This window comes from Anopheles coluzzii, chromosome 2 (genome assembly GCF_943734685.1).
Source record: "Anopheles coluzzii chromosome 2, AcolN3, whole genome shotgun sequence".
Classification (NCBI taxonomy): Eukaryota; Metazoa; Arthropoda; class Insecta; order Diptera; family Culicidae; genus Anopheles; species Anopheles coluzzii.
Genome location: NC_064670.1, coordinates 13,275,046 through 13,299,447, shown reverse-complemented (window position 1 = coordinate 13,299,447; position 24,402 = coordinate 13,275,046). Strand labels below are relative to the sequence as shown.

The 24,402-nt window shown below is 45.9% G+C and overlaps 1 protein-coding gene across 1 annotated transcript in view; it reads left to right on the top strand.

Moving 5' to 3' along the window:
• The window catches only part of LOC120949792 (connectin-like), an 86,906-nt gene that overhangs the window by 24,403 nt on the left and 38,101 nt on the right, over nt 1–24,402 (top strand). The window contains exon 2 of the mRNA XM_040367305.2: nt 530–596. The gene's annotated coding sequence lies outside the window, so the exon portion shown is untranslated. The remainder of the gene's footprint in view (nt 1–529; nt 597–24,402) is intronic.

Genomic DNA, 24,402 nt, shown 5'->3' with positions numbered 1-24,402 from the left:
CCCTGATGTTATTCATCGGAAAGCTTAACCATTTTCGCACGCAATCTGAGATAAATATTCGTTATGCTAAACATTAATAAATGCAAATGTTCATTTGAATGGTTCTTTAAGTTTTGCTTTTGCTTTAATGTTAAAAAGTATTTAATTTTAATCGTATGCTCGCAACAACTATAATTTGCACATCATTGAAGCAGTAAATTAAGAATTAAGAAAACCTGTGAGTTAAAGCTGTCCACAATGATCATGAGGAATAGCACTAATCGCCTAAATATAGGCAAAAGCAATCATTCAACTGCATACCTTCAGGCGTGAGCTTTTGAACAAGCATTCGTAGAACCGCCGAGTGCATTGCACAATGCCTATTAATGTCCTCTGCAAATACTAAACTAGCACCGTTTTCAAGTGTGTGCAATTTTTCTTGTAACAAGATACCATCACAACACTTTCCAAACAACAGCCAATCCACCTGACAATGTAATCAAAGCAAATCCCAGCTGCTAAACTGACGGAAGAACATTTTTCGTTCCAGGAAACGAGCCAAAGGACTACTTAATCACTCAACCGAATCCGGCCTGAGCACGACAAATTACAACCGGGTAAGTGGTAAGAAACATACACCTTCTACACGCGTGCGACGGCGTACGCTTACTGTTCGTTTTATTTGTTTTGTTTGCTTTCTCGTCACATTCCCCCATCGCCACGCTCAGCGACAAGCGGCGGCTTCACGGGCGAACTGATTTTGCATTTGACGCATTCAGTGTAATATGTTACACAAATTATCTCCGTTAAAGAAACATGAAAGCGCCCGGACCGATGACGGGGCGTTCGGATGTGTGGTCTGAAGCAGGCGGCAAAAAGCAGGTCATACACACTCACACTCACTTGATTGGCACACTTCATCAACCATGGCCCACGGGGGTGGAGTGAATTCTTCGACCCACACTGTACCGCTTCCTTGGCTTGTGAATGCGACGTTAAGAGCTGACGGGTGCCGTCGCCGCCACCAAGAAGAAGGACTCGTATCGTAAAAGGGCCGGGCTTCGGATGGAAATGACAGCATAATGGCACTCTAAATTGGCTCTTTCACGCATCGCAGAAAAAGCCGGAGCGCTTCTTGCTCGTGCTAGATGATGTGTCGGCTAGGCGAGGCGTCGCCGGGTGACAATTTTGAAGCCAAGCCGCACCAATATCGATGGGCGTGTGTGTGTGTGTGTGTGTGTGTGTGTGTGTGTGTGTGTGTTGGTTTCTACCAAGCAGCAAAGCTATGGCAGTGCAAGCTGCCTGCAAGGGGGAGCAAATTGATTGATAAATGAATCTAATGGAAGCTGTGCGTCACTGGCGCTGGTGTGTCTTGTCGTGTGTCTTACAGCCTTGGACGTGTGGCACGTTCTTGGCATATGCAAATATGAAGGACGCAGGGCTTGTGCAATGCATAAAAAGCGCTCGCTGCCACAAGAACGTAGATAGTGTGTCTTGTGTATTTTTGCGTTTTTTTTTGCCCTTCAAACTCAGAAGAGTAAAGTATTCCTTCGTGTTTTTTCTTTCAAGACAGCACACCGAACCCCTCGGTAGATGGAACTCTTTTTCCAGCGTCCCAGAGGGAAGCTTTTTCTTGGCAGCGTTTTTATTTTTGCTTTCTTCTGGTGCTCTTCCATCGCAACGCAACAAAAAAAACCATAAATCACCCAGGAAACGGCACAGGAGTCTGAGGACCTCACTACCCAAGGGCACTGCACACCAGTAAAAGATAAGCAAGGGGGGGGGGGGGGGTGAAAGTTTTCACCAAGGGCACCCGGACAGTTCCCCGGAAAAGCCTGGTCGATCGAGTTCAGTGCTGCAGCCACAGCAGCACGGTCCCATTGATCATGCCGATATGCGTGCGGTACATGGGTACAGCTTCGTCACTGTAACTTTCCATGCGAAGAACAGCCATAAAAAAGCTCGAATCCAACACACACACAAAACAGGTCAAAAAACCAACCACCAACACATCGCTATTGTTTTTGTTTGTTTGGGTCGGGTTTTGTTTTGCTACACGCCCGCTGGCAAACGGCACAACAACCGGGCGAACTTTCATTCCCATCCCTATTCGGTATGTGTGAGGATGCTGTGAGAGAGTTGCTTTTTTAGTGTATGCGTGTGTGTGTATATGTATATGCTTGTGTTAATGTGTATGTGTGTGTGCGTGTTTCCAGTGGGAATTGATGAAGAAGCCTACAGCGAAGTGATTTATCTGGTGCCAAATGGTGCCTGTTTTGTCCACTTTACCACCGATAAAACAACACAATATACAAAATAAAAACCAAACAACACACCATCGCTACAGTGTTCGTTACGCCTTTCTCTTTTGCAAAAAAAATGGACCCACTGCCGCAAGCCAATTAAGGATTGCTGACTTTGCCGGCTGTGTCATTTTGTAAACTCCGGCAAAATGGTTCGGAGCGAACGGAAACTGGTTGGCCGCAAAAAAAAACACGCAGAAAAACAAGGAAAACAACAGAACCTTTTTCATGAAAATATTTCCTCCCCGAAATGCAAACCATCAAAAAGACTGGCTGTCTGGCGTGTCGCAGGAACGGATTGATGAAGTGCATTTGTGGCCCCGTTTCGGCATTACTTGTTTGTTCAATGGATTGCTGTTTGCACAGGGAAGTGTTTCGACCGTTTACAGGTTGACGGATTGTTTGCGTTCTGTTGTCTGTGGCATGCTTAAGTACGGTACATTTTGTAGAGTTGTGGGAGTTTTTTACGTTTCCTTTTTTGAGCTTAAACCTTGAAAAAACGGTTAAACCATGTTTGTTTCATAAATACATTGAAATGGAGGCGCTTGGTACTTTGTAAAAGGATGCCCTTTCTCATGGGGGAACAACAGAGCTAAGCATAACACTTTTATTTCCAATAAAAAATAAACAATCAACACGTTGTCTAAACTTTTACAATCACTTTCGGTGGACTAAAACTATTGATCACTGCCATTCGTTTAACATTCTTCCCGAGTAATGCTCCTCCGTTTCGATACGTCTTGCACAAACACAAACAACAATCGCACACATACGCAATTTCCCTCCCAACACAAACATTCCTCCTAACTGTGCACAAACTTCTTCTCGCTGTCAATCACATGCGCTGACACAAATCGAATGCCGGACCCGACGCCAAAGCACAAAACGTCGAATGGATTGGACATGCTGTTTTGCTCATTAATTTCCCATGCTGGTAACGCGCGCGCGACATGCCTGTCAAATGAGCTTGCCGTATCGTTCAATAAGCCAAACAAAACCGCCAACGCAGGGGAGGAGTAAAACAACAACAACAACAACAACAACCACTGACAGCAAACAATTCAGAAACAAGATGTCCCTTGGGCCGGCAGGGCAGGGTTGTTCCGAAAACAGCGGATGAGGAACAAAAAAGGGCAACACAAAGATGGTCGAAACTTTTTCAATTATCACCATTAGACCTGCCAGCGGGAGCACGACAGGGACGCAGTTGCAATGCCATATATAGGGTCAGGGGGGGGGGGGGATGATGCGCGTGCCAGCTTCACACAAACACAGAAGCAAGCAAGTTAAGGGGTTTGTGCTTTTTTTCGCCTTCGCTTTCTCTCTGTAACGCACCTCGAGTCGATGATGAACTTTTTTTGGCGCACTCCCACGCTACACCCGTTTCGCTAATTGAGTGTCAGTCGCACGAAAAAAAAAACAGAGGGGAATGGGGGGAGTTTGGCGTGCCGTTCGCCACACGGAGGGAACATTATTTTGACACAACTTTCATTGCGGTTAAATCATGACCGCGCAAATTTGCCGAACCGGACTGTGCTGTGGGGGCAATGAATGGGGAAGGATTCAGAACGATTGGTTGGCTGGCCAAGAGGGTGGGTGAATGGGGCGTGAGGGTAAAATGAAGAATGGCGCACAAGTCCTAGAATCATTTTTCCCACGGGCCACGACAGTACAGGAGAAAAACTCGCCCACGGACTAACTTTTGACAATGATTGGTGGATTTTTCTATCAGCGTTTCGCGCCTGTACGACTGGCTGGACTGGTGCAGGGGAGGTGTGCCAGCAGCGCCAGCGGGATGTAGATGCCTATCAGCGGGTTGAAAAAGTGGCGCGTTTCTCGCCACAATCTTTCGAGATCAGAGTGTTGGTGAATAATGTTGGAAGACGTTTCCCCGTTTTCAACCTAATCGGAATCGCGCCCGGATAGGCTGCCTTTCCAGAGCTGAACTAACCCAAAAGCGCGTCTAAGGATGACCCTCACGATCTTTTTAACCCTCCGTCCGCTTCACCTTAACGTTGGTTTGCAAAGTTTTGATAAGATTTTGTTTCTGTGTTTTGGGTTGAACACAAAAAAAATGGAGCAAACGTGCGTGGAATACAGTTTTACGGTAGTGGTGGTGCAAGAGCTTCCTGGCCCACGGTGGGAGTGCAAATTTATGCTTCCCAGTTTTGCAACAAAGCCAGCAGCAGAACGGTGCGACTTGTGACGTAAAAGTTACTTAAGTATGCAGTTTTCCGACAAGAAACTCTTAATTAGCAAACGAATACAAAAGCGTCCAGAGTGGCGCTGGCTTCAAAGTGGTGGAAACGAGGGAGGGGGGGGATGCTTTTGTGACCCAAACCCACAAGTGATAGGGTGCGTGTGTAGGAACGCAAGAAGCTGAAATAGAGACAGTGAAAGAGAGAGAGAGAAAGGGAGAGATGGTTTACAAAAATTAAAAACCACAACAACCGGGAGCATAAATTGAAGTAATTATGAAAGGCTTTGTTCAGCGCAGTCAGTGTACTATAGCACAACAGCTCGTCTGGTGAAAAAGTTGATATTAGCATTTCGCTACGTTCGGGCACGGCGTTGAATAGCTGAGTTATGTTCGCGCCAGTGGTGTTGCAGCAGCAATTGCATTGAAATGCATCATGTAATTAAGTTTTCAAGCTTTTGCCTCACAATTAAGGTCTCAGGAAAGAAACAGGGGAAAGAGAAAGAGAGAGAGAGAGTGTGTGTGTGTGAGAGAGAGAGAGAGAGAGAGAGAGAGAGAGAAAGAAGAAAACAGGTAGAAGATGTTAATGTAGATGATATGTCTTATAACGAAACTGTGTTGAGTTTATTGCTGTTGCTGGGGCCCTTCACGATTCTGGTGTTTTAATTTATCCCAAAGTGCGTTAATGAGATCAGGTGGTTCTAGAATCTAGAATCTTAGTGTATATAGACTAGTTGGTTTCATAGCATTTTTTTATAACCAAATTTTAACGTCACTTTTTGACAGTACGGGTGAAAACTTTTGCTCAAACAGGCTTTCTGGTAACTTGACTAATGCACAAAACGTTTTTTGAACCTTCTTTCAGAAGTGGAAGCGATAATAATCAGGCATGCAAATGCATATACCTTGGGATAAGCCCACCTATATCTTTAACACTCTGGGCGCTGTGTGGCTCGCTTTGGAATCACAGCTTTGTTCACTCTCCTTCTCAGTGATTGGTCTCTCATGAACTCTCAGCAGAGCGTGTTGCAGCGGGAAGAATGAGAGAGCGCACATTGCCGAAGCGGCATCGTACGTGAGGATCGGAAAGAGAGTGAACGATCGTACGTCTATGAAACGCTCTCATCGCTCTCTTATCTTGTACTGTGTTCTCCACAGAAAGCTAATGCAAAATGCCAGCGCCCAGAGTGTTAACCAACTTTGACAGCTGCTCAAAAACTGCCTTACAATGCAAACAGTTGACAGGCTGAAATTTCACCTACGATCTAAAAACAGAAAGGAGCCCACTGCATGTTTAGCTGCCAACATGTTGAAGCGTACTTGTTGAAGAATCTAATAGAATCTTAATTCGTTTATTCACGATTAAACCTTATTTTCTATTAACCATGTTTTCAAGAAATATCAAGAAATGTTGCGTATGTGATTGTCACTATAACGAAAGGCCATCGTGCAAACGGTTCAGTAGCTGGTTTTATTTATTTTTGTAAAATAATTATATATTACAATTAATGTATTACAATTCGATTTTATTAAGATTTAATACTTTTCATAATACCCAGATACACGCCATCAATGCAGATCCAGGGCAAACCGCGATTTTATACCAAAACATAGCGAAATTTTCGCGTGTTTATGCTTTAGATGGCAGAGTTTTGCCACTACATTAATCATTTGATTCTGACTGAAGGTTACAGTTTTGAAGCTTTTTGAATAATGTTTAAAATTCGACCAAAAATGGAAAATATTTTGCATTTGGTAATTGATATATCAAACCAGTACAAATAACTCAAAGAACTATCAAATTTATAAAATCGCGTATTTGTGAATCCGCCTCTACAAGATATTGCATATTTTTGGAACTACCTGTAGTCACAACTTTATCCGTATTGAGCTTATTTCAAGAAAACCCCTACAAAAACCATATTGAATGGAAGTCAATGCTATAAACGTAAACATAAACAAGTCAACGCTTACTCAAAAGGCCAAATAATCTCTTTAGTTTAGCACAAATACTGATATTCTATGACCCGTCCCGCATCTACCATCATCCAACCAAATGGGCCCTAATTAACTGGAAGCTTTATGCTTTTTCCGCAAAAAGAAAACAACAAAGATGCTTTTGTCCACCAACTCGTTGAACGCAACTTTGTTCTCTGCTTTGTTCTTGGCGCGCACACACTCACACACGCACGGCCGAATATTGACTTGTTTGCTGTCGTATTGCTTTTCTAACATATTATCTCTGTTCTGTTTTTTACCCCCTGCCTGCCTCACTGGTCTATAGCACAAACACACACACATACACATACACATACGCACAAGACAGAGCAGGGGTGATTTCGCACAAATTCATTGTTTTGTTTGCTGTTTGGTGCACTAATTCCATTTTCATTACACCCAAACCAACAGCAAGCCAATGAGTGAACGTAACAACAAAAAACGTGTGTGTGTGAGAGAGAAAGAGAGGGCGGCAGAATGAGAAACACGAGTGGCAATAATTTATTGGTTATAAGTAGTTCTTTATGCGTGCCCGCGTGAAACTTGGTCCTCCGTTTCGATGCGTCCGAGCAGCAACCATACGATGGCCATATGATTACCGTCACCGGGCACCAGGCTGCTCCATCGCGTCGTGATCTTTGAGCAGAGCAACGAGCAACCCACCCAAGGGAAAGAAAGGGGAAAGCATTATGCCACATTCTGCCGACAGGCGGTCCCATTTCCACCTGCACGGTCAGTCAGTGCAGTGTATGCGTGTGTGTGTGTGTGTGTCCCCAATCCGCTGTCCGCTGGCTGGAGCGCGTTGATCGGCGCGAGGCAGCAGTCGGAAAACAGCAAAACTTTTGCTCTCCGATGGGTGAAACTTTCTCGTCGGCTCATCGGCCCCGCTAGCTCCGATATCGAGCGGCCAGATTGTGTGCGGTGGAATTTATTTTGCAAAAACCGAGGGCAAATCCCAGGAGAAGAGGTCAACGAGCGCCAGTGGGAGGATGGAAGGGAAAAACGATCTGTGGGAGAAGAAATTATGTTAATCCTATTGGATAAATTACGACGCTTTATTCGCTGTTATGTGATTATACGATGGGCAAAGAATCGGGCCAGAGATAAACCCGCATTCGTCCCTGAGGGGAGGCAAATGCGGACGGAGCGAGGAGGAGAAAGGAGGTTGATAGGAGGGTCGGGCTCGAGAGGGATTGAAACGTGAAAATCAGAACACAAATAGACTATGAGTGACGGTGGGATTATTTAATACAAGTCCAACGGTTTCAAATTGTTCTATGTTTTTGGGGGGGGGGGGGAAACGGTGCAAATTGAACTGAAAGCTATTCCAAAGCATATTTTCACTATTGTTCTTTGATTTAGAAATCGGCATCGGAAATCGGCACTGTTTGTGTCACTCATGTTGATAATTTCCAACCGTCAACTTTATAAAGTTTATAAAGTATTTCACAATTAAGTAAAAAAGATAACAAAAAAGTCATCCCAATTCCCACTGTGCCGTCGCCCCGTCACCATATAAGCATCCAATGCACGTGAAGTAAAGCAAATGGGGGAAAAATACATCTGCTAACGAATAAAAACAAGAGGATAAAAACGTTCCGTTGCTTCCATCCCCACCAAACCGTGGTGGCTTTTTGGTGCTGGCCGTTCTTTCAAACCACACACCAAACCAATGGGCGGAAGGAAGCGCTCGGAGGGGACAGGGATTCGATGAGGTTTGTGTTTCCCTGTGTGTATGTGTTTTCCCTCCTCTGCTGTTGTTGTCGATCTGTTAGCTCTCTGCGTTGGCTTTGGCCCCGGGAATTAATCGGATTTTCTTCGGCAACATTGTCATCGTCGCCACTGCCGCCCCCCCCAGTTGCCGCCAGCTCGATACATCTTTGTCTTGGTGATAGCGTTGCCCGGCCTCTGTCCTGCCCGGTGTTGATTTCATTTCCTGGCCTAGGCCTTTTGCAGGTCATCCCACCGAATCGGGACCTGGACGGTGCGACTGTCCGGACGGGCGAATGCGGCGTTGATCTGGTGTGGTGGTTTTTTTTTTGTGGGTGCTTTTTTGTTCCGAGGGCATTATCCTCTGCCTGGCCATTATTTATTACGGCCTGCTTACGGATCGCTGAACGCACATCCACTGTTGGGGACGAGAGCACGCGTGTGTGTTGGTGAAGAGAAGCGAGTGAGATGGTGCGGCGAGTGCGGCGGCGGTCGAATCCTTGTTTGGGTGTTTTTATTTTAATTTCTTCTGCTCTCGCCTTAATGTGCTCGTTCGTGGTCAGAGACGATTGGCTGACCGGCTGAATGGCTTAATCCCGGGGTTGGATTATGGAGCGGGCGATCACCGGGTGGTACAGCGGCGGAATCCAAAAGCAGCGCCGAGATCGGTTCGGTCGTAATCAAAAATAAAAGCCAACCAAACCCAGAGAAAGCCCCTGAAATGAAAAAGCATGCCCTCGTACACACACATACACACTCATAGACAGGCTCTAGCAGTCGTTGATATGGTTTTGGGTTTGGGAGAAATTAGATTTTCCATCGGCGTGAGCTCGGCGTTGCCCACCACGAAGGCGGTCGGGCGCAATCTTGCCGACGCAATCGAACGGCCGGTCGTAACTTTCAGTGGCCGTACTGGGCGATTGTGGCTTGTCCTCGAGAACGTGTCGCCGGCTTTCCGACCGCACGGGTTCGGGCCCAGCTTAAGATCTTAAACCCCGCCGCCGTAGCGGCAGGCTTTCGAAGAAGCCAAACTTTAAGCTACAGTACGCGATCGCTCGGAAAAGACCCGGCAAAGACTCTCAGGCCGAACCGGCTGACAAGCCGTCGATGCACACGGCTGTTAGCGTGCTTGTTTGTGTGCAAAGTTTTGCCCGCCGGGCTGGCTGGGGAGGAGCTAAACTTCATTAGACGGGAATTAGATTGTGATCACACTCGCGCCTCCACGCGGATTGTGTTAATGTGCCAACGCAAAGCGGACCGCGGCCCCTCACTGCTACGTACGGAGCGATTGGAAAAGATTACACACGGCCAATGATTGGCCGCTGCGAACCAGAACGTTACGCAGTACGCCCGGGCAGGGTGGGGTAGTGAAGCAAATGGGGGAGTTAATTAGCTGGAAGTTAGTGCCGTTGATGACACGTCTTGATGTAAGACGGGAACGCGATTATGATTTTGAACGGAGCGCAAGCAAAAGTGAATCGTTCTGCTTTGGGAGAGCGTTCCCGGGATTCATTTCCCGGAAAACAATCAAAATCCGAAATGAACAAAGTTAGTCGCAGGCGCTTTGCTGTAACAAGCAGTGGATTGCTTGTTAGCAGTTTAATTAGCGATTGCTCTCCGGGACCGGGCTTCGTAGTGCATAGCTCGATCAGTGCTAGGTGAAACTGGGAAGGAAATGGGACACTAGACTATGGTCGAGTTTATCGAAGATGGGTTTTGTGGTAATAATTATCACCCGAAATCAAAATGTAGCAAATGTAACAAAATGTAAAAATGTATTACCACAATCATGGGTTACGTCATGGGTTCAAGTCCCAAATGGACCGTGCCCCCTATAAGATGTAAGACTGACTATCTTGCTATGGTTATCAATAAGTCACTGAGAGCCAAGTTTCCCTAGTGGGTAGGCAAGCCTTGACCGACAACGGTTGTTGTGCCAAAGAAGAAGAAGAATTACCACAATACTTGCATTTCAATTGTTAAATTCCATGTTGTAACCACTATCATTCTGAAGCATGTAATGTAGTATCATGGTACATGGTATTTTCTACTCAGCGCCGTTGTTATTCGATTATGTTCTAAATTATCCTGTTTCGTATTGAGTTAGGAGCCCATTTGAATTCTAAGTACACTATTCAGAACGTTTTGTGTTCTGGTGATGTGTTAAGGTTGGATCAAAGCATTTCTTGCAATTTAAAAAATAGAAAGCAAAACTTTTATAGGTATTTCCCTTATAGGGTTTTCTTGTTGGAAAAGCGTATTTCTGATTGGCATAAACGAATATGACTGTAGCACATAAATCGGACTGTTTCTCGCCAATAGCTTCAGTTGTACTTAGTTTGAGGGCATCGGAGACTTGCTGGAATGAATCTGTAACTTTCGATAACCAAAGCCAGTGGGGGTTGAGTTTTTATCCAATCAGCTTACTAGGATTTCTTTACAGTCAAATCCTCTGAATATGATGACTCTAGTGGCGTTTGAAAGGGGGAAACGCTCGGAACATTGCTTCAAACCAACGCTGACATTTGTCTATGGGAGTAAGTTGCCAAATTGTTGTTTCAACAAGATCAATGCAAAACATCGCTCATATTTTCAAACATTCCGTAATCCCTTTCAAGCAAAAGTTTCCAAGTGTCCATTATTAAATTTGTTTTTATAATATCCATTTCGCACCCCTCCAAGCCGTACTGATCTATCGTTTAACAGAGTTTCTCCTTCACTCTGTCCTCCGTTTCGTACACCCATGCATTGCCAACGAACAGCGCTGCTTCCATCTCGAACCAGAAGGATGATCGCACCCAGGCACGGGTGCACCAGCCGGCACGCTCATTAGTCATGTATTCATAAGTTATGTGAGGCCACTTCACTTATCCGCAGCCAGCTGTCTAGGAAGCCGGCACGATGCAATTCCCCAAACACCAGAGGACGACGACGACGACAGCGACGATGTGGCGCACCATCTGCGCGCAACTGTATGAATGTCTCATTAGGCAATCAGAGAGGCATATTTTAATCTAGCTTCTGCAGTCCCTCCCGCTACATTCCGCAGTACAGAGAGGGCATCCAGTAGGAGCAACTCACCCAACTACTAAGATACGACAGCCTAGCGGCAAAACCGCGTTCGCTAGCAAACCGCGCCACATTCAATGCGCACAGATTGAAGCACAACATAAGTCTTTATCGCCCTTCCCGGAGTTCGCTTTTGACGACTTCATTTTTCGTATTAATTTTGCTCCACATTTTGTTCACCCCACTGGCACTGTGTGCAGCAAGAGCGGTGGGAAGCCCGTGTTTTTCGACCTCATCACTTAGCCAAAGATTTGTCACGCAAAGACGACGTGTCGGGATGGTTCCCGTCGTTTCACACGCGCCCTTTGCTGCGCGCAGGATTTTCGATTCGAGTTTTAATTGAAAAAGTTTCCACCCATTCCAGCCATTTCCTGTGCTGGAATGTGGTTGCCCTTGCCGGTACTTACCTATGTGTGTGTGTGTGCGTTTGCAAGAATTTAATGTGTGTGGATAAACCCCTTTCGCTTCTGCGTTGCTGTACGATCATTTTTGTCGTCGGTTTGTATGCTCGGTTTGTCATCGAATCGGTTTCAGGGGCAGAGCTGTACCGCACGCGGATGGTTGTGACAGGAGGTGGAATAAAACAGCAACCACCTACCAAGCGCTCCATCCATTTCAATCGTCTGCGGTTGCAACCTGCTCGCGCCGTGCCACTGGGAAAGGGGAGGGAGAAAGAAAGCAGAAAGCACACTCAATTTTAATCACACACACACACACATACACTCAAGCACCTTCTGGGTTTAATGTACCGGAAGGGCAACACAAACCGCCGGTTTGTTTGTATGTGCTCGGTGCAGTAAAGCTCTTCCGCTTCCCTGGTTCGGTCAAAGTAAGCGGCGCAGTGCCGTTTGCTATCGGGTTGCGGTTGTGGTTTTTCCGTAAAATTTTCTCCAGCAGACCCGGTACTGTTCCCTTGGATTCACGAAGCGAGACACACACACACACACACACACATACACACACACACTCACACACACTACCCTTTTTTGCAGACCAAATAGCCCCGAGGGGTAGCACACCTTTCTTGACCCAAGGTGTGAAATACCAAGAAGCTCCCGATGACAAACTTTTCCCGGGACATTGGTGTTACAATTTGCTACCAATGAAGAGGAAAAGGTGCAGATAATTCAAAACTCATCGGGTGATGGAAACGGGAATGGGACGAGAAGGGCAGGTAGTGGGAACGGTCCAGCATTCAGCAGGTGCGCCTTCATTCGCTTCAAAGTGTGCAAGAATGCACCGGAAAAATGGGTTGTCTTGCCGGCGGTAACCGGGGACTGTGGGAAGGTGATTGGACAAACCGTTCAACCTCGAAACAAACTTCCCTTCATGAAAGGAGCGCGATGGGACGAGGTAATGGTTTGTTGAAAGCACTAGCTCAGGGCAAGTTGTCCGATGACAACGCTCTAAACCGCTGATCGTCTGTTAGCAGGAATGCGAGTGTAGCGAACTGAATTTAATTTCATTAATGCTTGGTCCAACTTTTCATCGCAACTTGTCGAAATGTAGCTTGTGGCTGGTACTATTTTTGTAACTTCGGAGATACGAAAGCATACACGCTCAAATAGCTCTACAGAGCTTAACGCATACCAGTAGACACATAACAAATAAATCAAATTAATGTTTTTGATTTGAAACTGCCCAACAGAAATGAGCACCCCGAAAGGGACAATCGCAAAATGCAATTTCAACGCTTTCATGAGATTTCCTTTACACACACGCCACCCCTTTGCACTAGTATGCACTCGAGCAACCGAAACCCGTAGTGCAAACGCCGTACGACAAACGCAGACATTCGGGTCAATCAATGCAGGGCGATGTAGCTCGAATGACTCCCAACAGCGCATAAAAGGATCAATCAATCACTGACAGTGCGACCACCGGCAGGAAACGCGTCGCTTCCACACGCGCGTTGCCCACACAAATCGGCAGTGGTGATGGGGCGACTATCCTCGCAATCAAAAGAAACCCCATGAAATACATTCAACTACACCGTTTGGCCATGTGTTTGTGTGCGTTTCTTGGTACTGGAAGCTCAACTTCAGGTCCCGTGAAACGCCCCGCGTATGGGGGAAGATGAACACGTGTAAGCTCCAAACGTCAGTCGCAGGAACGGCTGAGCCATTTCAGTACCGGAATGCTCGGTAGTTTGCAGTGGGCATCATCATCATCGAGCATACGCGTACGAACAGACTGGCGGGTCTGGCTCTCCTTCTTTCTCTTTTTGTGTAGATTGAGCTGGAATGAACAACCTCTTGTTGGTTGGTTGTAGCACCAAACCATTGGAGAATCGGAGAGGTCAGCAGCTCAAATAGGTCGGGATGGAAAGTAAAACGGAGCAAAAGCCAGTGCTTAAACTCAAATGGTTGGAAAAATGCTACCACTCGCATTGCTGTGGTGGAGACTGTTCCTCCACTCCCTGCTACAACTGGAAAAAGGGGTGCAGGTATCTATTTGGGAGAATTATTAAACGTATCTTCCCCATCGTTGCGCAGGTACTCGGAACGATAAGATGAAAGGTAGTGTGGCTGGTGAAAAAAGCTCATCGTACGTTGCATGATGGAAACAGTTGTTCGGAATGGTCCAGCCGTCTGCCAATGGTTGGCAGTTGAAGGGTTTGATTTAAATTTGCAGACGAATTTCCGAATGAAAAGGTTTATTTTTGTGAACTGCTAGTTTAACCTCTTCCACAGATTGGGGTGGGTTTTAGCTAAAGTAAACAAAGGCCTGGTTGTGTGGTTTTGGGGGCTTGAAAGTGAACAATCCATAAAATTAAGCCAGAATAACTATAACATTTGAGTGCCATGTCGTGGAGTGATGGATTTAATACTACAGTATCGGACATTAAGATAGGACCCTTTTTTTTCAATGCACCGTGCACTTGTTTTGCCACGTTACTCGTGTTTGTGTGTGTGTATGTGTGTATGTGTGTGTATGTGTGTGTGTGTGTGTGTGTGTGTGTGTGTGTGTGTGTGTGTGTGTGTGTGTGTGTGTGTGTGTGTGTGTGTGTGATTGTGTGTGTGTGTGTGTGTGTGTGTGTGCATGTGTGTGTGTGTGTGTAGTAGTAGAAAGTGAGTGTGCTTTTTAATGTGTATTTGCAAGTGCGCGGGTTTGTGTCTGAAAAACATAGCTTGCCATGATGTCATATTGCGTTGAAATTATTCTTATTATGTGTGTTATCATGTGAAACATTGTGCGTTTACACTTGGATAAAAACTAAAGTTTGCATCGACAGCAGCCCTTGTTCCTCGGACGAAAACGCAGGTGTGCTGTTTCATGAATGTGAATGCGACACCGGTGCGAAATGGACACACGCACAATAGCAATGAACTCGGCATTCTCTCACAGGTGTTTCTCCAGTGCACGCCATTGAAAGGCCTTCGTGCATCTCTGCGTTGCACGTTGTGTGCGAATGGTAAACTTTGTGCGTGCATTGAGCTGGCGCGCAGTTGTTCTTTTCAATGGGCGTTTTGTTTCATGAGCGCGGCAGTATTCTGTTCTCGATTTTGAAGGGAAGACGCTTACTCGCGTACTCGTTGATAGTTTTTATCCATGCGATGTTTTCGCTGCTCGACAACGATGTAATTCATCGCGTATAGAAGTAGAACGCAGGCAGAGCACGGGAACAGCCGTGTCCAAGTTTTTAACCAGCGCGTTCTTGACGGTCCAAGCAAGCAATGTTAGTAACAATGGGTCGAGGTAAACGTTGTACCGATTATCAGCGCCATATGTAAAAGCGAATGGCTGCTGCTGGCATTAAGCGCAAAAGGATCGAGTTCGTAATGGAACGATCGCGCACTTTTGTGGCAAACGCGCTTCGGACAACCGAAACGTGCTTAGACAACTGAAACGCGCTTGGACAACCGAAACGCGCAAGTCAACCGGTCGTCCTCAGAAGACCACGGCGAAAGAAGACCGTAACATTGTTAATATATCGAAAACACACTGATCGTGAGGGCGGTGGTCCTGCTTATCACACCAAAAACCTAACCCAAAACACAAAAAAGCTACTTACAAATCTATCCGAAACGACCTACTTGTGAAACAAACACACACATCAATACACATTCAAACATACATCCACACACACACACACATGCACACACACATACACACACACACATACACACACATACACACACACAAACACAAACACATACAAACCACACATAAACTTGGCCCAACGGGTGCACGGTGCGTTAAAAACCCAATGCCCTATCTTTCTGTCCGATACTGTACATTTAAGTTAATTCAATTTGTTGCTACGCCTAAAAGTATGCAGAACGGAAAGCATTTACTTATTAGCGTATGCAACCCGCGGAGCAAATTCGTGTTTTAGTTAGCAACGGCTTTAAAGAATGAATGTAAAGCTATATTCCTTTGCAAAAACTAAAATGAAACTTTTTGTTTAATCCATGAAAAGTATTTCATTAACATTTTCTAAGGAAAACTCTAACACTACGCTACAAGCATTGGCGTAACTGTAACGTTCCCCGTGTTAAGCAATCAATTCACGGCACCATTTTTTAAAGATCCCAAAAACCAATTGTCACTCGTGTCTACCCACTCCCACCGTAATGAAACTTTGCAATTAAACCTTAACCTTTTTAAAGCCATCACCGAACCCGAAGGACAATGAATCCATCTCAACGGAAAGCAATCCGGATCCCGATGTCTGTCGCTGTCTGTTGCGAAAGCATAACAACAACAACACCAAAAGAACACCTCCGGTGGGTTGTTTTGAAGTGGGTTGAAACTTTACCGAAACAAGCAATCCGACCACGGTGAGAAGGAAGGAGGTGGGGAGGACATTTTAGTGCAAAGTTCACCCCGAACCGGCTTCACAAACGAGCGACAGGCTAGCCAGAAATGTGTTTGCCACGCAGGCGAAGGTAAAATAAGACTTAAGAAACTTTCCTTTAAGCGAGCGCATGCAGTTAAAAGGAAACTTCAACCAAGCACGGCACGGTAGGTTGGCATTATTGCGCCAACCTCCTCCGCTCCGCCGGAATGTCAGGCAAAACCCCTTAGCAAGCCGCAGTTTTGTACCGTAATTTGTACCGCTGTGTTTGCCAACCGGCCAAAATGGGGAAACAAAATATGAAAACTACTGCCGCAGCACTGGAATCCCTCCTCGATTCGGCCTTGATACGTCCCACGGTAACTACTCATCTCTCCCTCTCACCCCCCTGCCATATCCTCTCACAATTGAAACTCCAAAAAGTTGCTTCCCATCGGCTTACAATTTGTTATTTCCTTAACCAAATAGACTTCACCTGCCAGTTGTGGGGCCGGGGGGTTTTTCAAGGGGCAAAAGTTTCTCCTTCTTTTGCTGGTTTTGCTCAAAACTGATAGGACGGTATTACTAACGCAAGTACACACAAAAAACACGCTCACACACACACACCGAATAACACGAAAACGGAAGCAGTGAAAGCCGTAAGAAAGTAAGGCTACGACGAAAGGGGTTGCGCTCGAAACTGTTCAAACCCGAAACCATGGCGTAACAATCGCCTTCATGCAGCGCGCTGCTCGAAAGGCGGAAACGCTTGCATGGTAAGTGAGTTGCTTTCGGTGCGCTTTACTTTATTGAAATGACTCAAAACTTTCGCTCATTTGCTGCAGCAGGAAGCTCGGCGGTGGGAGACAGGTGGCGGCTGCTTCTTTAAAGTTTCCGAGCACCGAGGTAAAGTCAGAAGCCGAAACAAAAACACTTGTAAATATATTTCTCCATTACCAATAACAAAAGCGAAAACGCAATGAAGGGAAAGAATCGACCCCCTGTCCCCGCGTGCACCTCTTCCCGGACAATGCTTAAGCCAGGGCCATGATAGCACACACACAACAAGCAAAAAATGGGGCATTGCTCAGCGTTCGCTTCCGTTTATCTTTCCTTTCGCGCTTCAATGGAGTTCCTGGTTTCCTGATTGGCTGGCTGCTGGATGGTCTACGGTTATTCGCGCTGCTCACCCGTTCCCAGCAAGGCAAATGCCGCTACTCATCATCACATCGCCACAACACACCGGGAACACACTAACAGCACACACAGGCACACTTCAAACAAGGAGTGTTAAATAAGAAAGATGGGCAAAAACTTTGCCCACACAGTGAGCCCATTTTGAAGAACCGGGGCCCCCCGGGCTCCGGATGGTGGAAAAAAAATTAACAAGAAAATTATCTTCATTGCACTTTATTTAGCCGTAAATGGAAACGAATTAATAATGCTTTTAGCTCATCCGGCGCGATGCTGGGGCAAGGGTGCAAAGCTGAAGAACTTTAGCGCTCGGCTGCACCGGACAGGCGCTTCGGAATAATTGCATTTCGTTTGCACCGGCAACGGTGGACGATATAAAAGCGAGCGGGCCGAGCGATTTCTTGCCGGCACTCTAAGTGTTTTGCAGCTGCCAAGGGTGCATTCGCAGCGAGGGCAGCCGTGGTTCGTTTCAATGGTTCCGTGGTAATAATGCACCAATGGGAGAATGATTGCGCAAAGGTCAGGTGAGCGAGCTGTAATGCGCCGTAATGCAATATTTGCCTCTTTCAGCTTGAATAGGAAGACCTAGATGAGCAGTGTCTGTTTTTTTTTTTTGCATTTTTCTTGGCAATTACCTCACTGACGAGAAATTCCATCTATTGCTTGCTTTCGCAGTACTCAATGCCGATATTTTATTCATATTTCACCTTTGAAAGCATATAGTAACTCAAACCTCGTTCCATAATCTCTGTTGAATCACTTCAAACACGCACTGTAATAGCAGACATATCATATCCAAGTGATGATATCCTGCAAAGCTCGTCCTCCTTCCATCGGAAACAGCACAACGTTCAATTGCCAAGGGACACACAAAAAACAACTTCCCACACTTGGTGACGAAATGACGCTCTTCATACCGGCATTCCATCGCGGCGAAGGTTTGGTGGAATGTTGGGCCCCAAAAATGCTCCCCCTGAAGGGGAACTACCATTCCAACGCTCAGCTTCTAACGTCACCGAGGGATCAGATTTCTTACCCGCTTCGTCCATGGGATTCTCGGGCAGCCCGACAGGTAATCTTTGCTGTCTGCGCACGGTGCAAAGGTTCTGAACCTGGTGGGATGTTCGTGTCATTAAGCGCTCCGTCAAAGCTTGAGCCCGGATGATAGCCGGGTGACGATAGCACCAGCATCTCGGCCGAATAAACTGCTCCCCCCCCAAAACGGACCTCATCATCATCATCATCAGCAGCTGGTGATGCTGCTGCTTCGGCAAAGATTCCCTCATGGTTGGCCGAAAAGGGAGCGTCTTAATGAAATGCTGGCAGAGAAATGATCTGTGCTCCACCTTGGTCGGTTTACCTTGTGGATGGCGCGACCATCCCGGCACGCTCGAACGAAGGTTTGCGGGGGCTTGGCAGTTCAGCAGAACTTTTGCCAGCATTGGTGTATGTTGCGGAATGGTTTCCGGGCTGAGCGTCGTTGCCGTTGCGGATGTTTACCTGTTCGTACGACATTTGCAAAAGTTCCTCCAGTGAGTTTGTCTCGCCCCGTCCGTCCGCAGAAGTACAAGGGGCCGTCCCCTTCATTTCTTATGCAACTTATCGGACGGTCTTAAAATATCACAACGGCTGCCACAGCCGGCAAAGCCTTTCGCTTTTAATCTTCGTCATTTTGTCGTCAGAACGGTGGTATCTCGTTCGCCTGTGCCGACACTGTTAGTTAACTAATTTTCCGGGGTCTTAGCTGTAGCTGTGCTTTGCGTTGCTTTATTCCCTCCCGTGCCGTGTGTTTGTCGGCGCAACAAAACCAGGAATCATTTCACGTGAACGATACAGAACGGGGCCAAAGCAGCCCGGGACAGAGAGTAGAAAAAGTCAGATGAATCCTTCCAGGGGAGGGGGGGGGGGGGGGGGGTGTAGGGAAAAGGCAGTGAGGGAAGAAAGTTTTTGCATACCAGGCGATGAAAGTGTGCTACCATTTGCGCGACAACGCCAGCACGAGCTTGCCGTGACGGAGGGCGGTCCGTCATTGTCGACAGTTTTACGCCAGCCGCCTCAGCAGCGGCGCGAATCAAGCGCCCATCAAGGTGCGGGTGTGAAACAAGCCAAAGTTGATGTTTATGTGGTGGTTTAAATAATTAAGCAATGTCTGTTGATGGTATCGTAATTTGATAACTACATTGCAAAAGGGTAAACCCTGCGAAGGAGTGCGCTGTAAGTGAGCTTTTACATTTTCTAACGCCGGTATCGCCGCGTGCGGGTGGAGGAGTAGTTGAAGGATCGTACCATTTATCTCCCTAACCCACCGTGTGTGTGTGTGTGTAGGACGAAAACGTAATTTAATTTCATCCACTTTGGTTGAAAGACGACAACGGTGTCGACGATGCCAGGGCATGTGACGATATGCTGTTACCAAACATCCGCACAGGTGAAGTTAATTACCATGTGAAGGCATCGCCTGATACACCGGTGGTACCATCCACTACGCTCCGATGGTGCTGCTACACCGTACCCAGTTTTGCTGGTGGTAAGTTTTCGGTGCAACTTTCATCCGAAACATAAACTGTACCACGCATGCAGCCGCGACTGTTTAATCTTACCCGCTGCTACTCATAATTCAATTAATGTTCAAACAACAATATTAGCTCCGAAGATTGCGCTCCTTCGGCTTCATTTGTGGTACGGCGAGAGAAGGAGTGCGTGAAAGGTTCGGCGGTTTTTTGGTTCACTCCGCACGGTTAATCTGACACGGAAGTGAGCTTACAGAAAACTCAACAGTAATTTCACGCACAGTAATGCATGCTGTCACTGGTAATTTGTTAATGTGTGAGGTACTAAAAGCAGCTTTGCTGGAGAGTTGTTTTCTCTTAGCGCTTGCTATCATAATCGCCTAAAAGTATGCAATCTTCATTACAATCTTCTCATAATTATACTGTTTGCACGAACGTGTTGGTGCTATTGGTTTGATAGTTGATACTTTTACATGATTTGGAAGGAACAGCACCTCTGATAAACATTTACTTTTTGTAAAGAAAAAATAAAAAATAATAACGTACTATAATGACAAATCAAAGGAAATAAACTGCCACAAGGCACTGATCTTTAACCTACATTTTGGCTCATGAAATGTGCATGTATTCGTTGTTAATCAAGCGTTTCAAACTGTACTGATTAAGCACGATCATTGTTAATATTTATGTGCCTCCGCACTCTGCTTCTCCATATCGGATCAAATCACACTACCAATCGAACGCAAATTCTCCATAATTAAGTTTCAACGCTTCAATTTCCGGTCGCTTCCGGGCTATGGAATGGTTGGAACGTTGTCTCGCCTTCCACTGAACCTGCGCAAACCTCAAAACTTTCCGAACCACCCATCAAGCTACCCGTTAAACAGTGTGCGATGTGCGGTTCATCCCAACAGGCTTCCGGTTGTGAAGATCGATGCTGGCCAATCTGCCTCGACCTGCTCGAAATCCATCGCGATGTTGCGCATCACATTGCGAGCCTTTGCTACATTGCTGTATGGGTGTGGTTTTGCTTCATGAAAAATGTAAAACCTCTTTACCATTTTGCAAAACACTCTTGGGATCGGCAGTAACGCCCACGACACGCACAACTATTCGCCTTTCGAGAACGTTGCTGGTTTGGGAAATTAGTTTTACTTTTAATGTGCGTCGCTTTTACAGCTAATCAAAGTGCTATTCCCGCGAGGATGCGGCCGGTCTTTTCCATTATGCAGCAACTCCTTACCTTTTGGATGGACCAGTGCCAAGCAGTATCATTGGGTGAGTGGAGTAGAAAATAGATGCGAAGAAAAGCGTTCAAAGATGCTGTTTGTGTCTCAGGGAGCGTTCTTTAAATTATGTTCCTAGTTTCTTATCACTTGATATGAATTATGCTACCTTGATATTATCACTAGTATCATTTATGGGACGTTAGCTATCGCTCTATCCAAAATTTTTCACCCATAATGTTGCTGGTGTGCATTTCTTTTCTTGTAATTTTCATGTTGTGACAATTCCGGAAACCCGCATCGCAATACAAAACGAATTGAATGAAATGTCTGTTGTCAGCCTGGTGTCATTTTTCACACCACACAAACACGCTCGTTCTGGTGAGCGAAGGGACACGGTCTCATTTGAAGAGAAACTCTCGCAGCAGATGGAGATTGTGGTATGATGGCACATTATGCCACGGTAAAAACTCGTTGCAAACTCACCCTCCGGTACCCGTCCCGATCGATGAGTGGCCGGACAAACTTTTCTTTTATTCCACCCAGCCAAAGTTGGAATCATTTGTTTGTCAACGTCGGCGGCGCCCGTCGAGTGCCTAAAAATCCACCAACGCAGAACGCATACAGCACGGCTCCCCCCCCCCCCCCCCCATCCTTAAGATGACGATAATGATCCCGAGCGGTTTCGGTAGTGGTGACGTCTGCCAATGAGCGTGGAAAAAAACGACGAAAAAAAAAACTCCCCAAGAAGACAAACAAGGTGCCAACTGTGGCCGCGGGGTCAGATGGCGCTCGTTCGCGACGCCAAAATGTAATCATAACGACCATCATTACCGGCGGGTTCCACCTCCCGGCTCGGTGGGTCAGTCTGGCGGTGGGAAGCAGGAGCTGCGGCCGAACGGAATTGGGAGGAAATTACATCGACAGTAACTTTTAACGAGATGACTTTTTCAACAACTCTCGTTTGACGCTTTAAAGTTGTCGATTCGGTTTCGGGCGCAGAGGGATGTGCATTGAGGGGGGATGTTTCCAGCGTTTTCCCGTGCCAGCGTTTTGCTGTTTGTCAGCCTGTGCTTCCGGCTTGTGAGTAATTTTACAGATATGTGAAAAGCGGCCAACACGAACCCAGAGCGTGCTAGTTTCGCTTGCATCGGTAGGAGAAGTTTTTTCCTATTCTGCCCATATGGATGGCATTGTTGGGCAGGATGCATCGAGTTTGCTGCATACACAAGTGCAAGGAAGCCCTCTCATTAGCGCAGATTGAAGCACGGAAGTTGTGCTGCTGATCGTTTGAGTACGCGAATGAGGCGATTGCAATTTGAATGAAATGTTTGGTTTTTATTTTATGAAAATAAATTTCAATAGTTAACCTCTTCCTATCCATCACAAAATTGGATTGTAAAATTCAAATTTGAAATAATCTGAAAAGCATAAGCTCTGCCATTTATGACAAAACAGAGTGAATTAACAATGTCACTGTGAATCTTAACTCAATGTATGATTGATAAGAAGCACTAAAAGATTACAGTTTTCAATCAAATCGCTCTATCGAAATGGTTTCAATACTGCTGAAATAGTGTTTGCATGCATCAAAGAGTACAATCACCACAACTAATCCGACAACATGTCGTTATACGCTCTTTGCAAAATGTCGAGCCGTATACATGCACAGAAAAATTGAGCTCCGACTAAAAAGTTCTGCGTACAGTTTAAACTCCCACCAGCAATAACCATCATATATTTCCATCTGCCGCTCTATTTCATACAGTACGAACAAAAAAGCACCCCTTTCTCGCAATTGGTTTGCTTACGGGAAAAAACAGACAAACGCGCCTGTTATTAAAACCAATTAATATGAAATGGGTTCAACTCGTATAAATGGTGCACACGGATAAAAAGAGATCAGACTGGTAAAGCATAGCAACGAACAACAAAACAACCATTTAAAATGAACGAATCGAGGCTTGGCTAATATTGCTATGGAGCGATATTCGTTTTTGTCCCATTTCCTGTTAACCACAATTACCATTAAAGATCATTGCTGCACTCGGATAAATGCCGTAGCAAAAAACGAAACTCTAAATGAAAGAATAACACTGGCAAACGCATATCGATAACATTATGAAATTGTTCAACGGCTTTTCGGAAAACACACATCTGTTTTTTTCTTCTTTGCACCCACAAGCCAGCGTTGGTAGAAGTGGAAGTAGAAAACACCTCACAGCCACATCACAGGAATTCGAATGCTGCAAAACTGGTGACATGCAAACAGTTTTTCCTGTTTTGTGTACGTTTTTTTATACGTGTTATTTCAACCGATGTATGAGCGTGAGGGATCCATGACACTACTAGCGGAGCTGTGTAATGCTGCGTTGTTGGCGCCGGGAAAGAACATGGCCGCTCAAATGCGATCCGAACATAGCGCACCGGTTGCGTGCGGTTTCGCGTGTGGTGACAAACCAAAACCCAACCGAGCATGCATAATGAGCGTGTTAGCAAGTGTTAAAATGCGTTCGCCAACGGTCACCGGTTGGAGGTTGATTGGTGTTGGTTGGCGAGCTGGTTGTTGTTTTTATACCGGCAAGTGTACGTCAACCGGTGCATGAAATGTTTCGCACACGCACACACTAATTGTTTGCTTTGCATTGCGTGTCTAACACCGCCGGCAGGTTCCGGCATGGTTTTGCAGAGCGTATGGGAGGACTGGCGCGTCCCGGGAAACTATGGGTCGTTGAATGAAATAAAGGGAATTTTTAATTAAAATAAAAAAGATTATGACGTGAATATTAAAAGTATAAAGCGTTTCATATGTAATCACTTTATTTGTAATCACATTTATTTCCAAAATTACATCCATTTAGATCATAACAGGGAAAGATTGTACTGCAAATTGCCTACCTGCAGGCGTTTGCTAGGAACGCTCTTATCCGTTCATCAACAATTGTCTTTCAATGCTCAACCTAATTTAACAGCCATTGTCTAACGGATGTGTAAAACGCCTACACACACCGGCGCAAACCCATTGTGCCATTTTCAACCAACACGATTGCTGCGTGTCAAACGATCACAGCAAAGTTCGTGTCAAATAGAATAACAATTAATACTCCCCGCTCAATTCTAACCCCTCGACGCGTTGTTTTACCTCCCAAACAGGTGTTGCTTTCCACGGCACGGCACCACATTATTGTGCATTCACGTGTGCTTCCTACGTGCGGGGGAACCGTGCCGCCATCAATCGACAGCAACCGGCACGATCCACTTCCGATGGATAAAGGCAGGGTTAAACAAAGCACCAAATGATACGAGAAAAAAAAAACAAGCAAAACGAAACAAACACATCTGTCATCAGGCGGCCGGGCTGAGGCAGGGTAATTGGATTCCGTCTGTTTCGGAGCCACTCCAACCGGGTAGCTGCTGATCTGATTAAATCCATCAT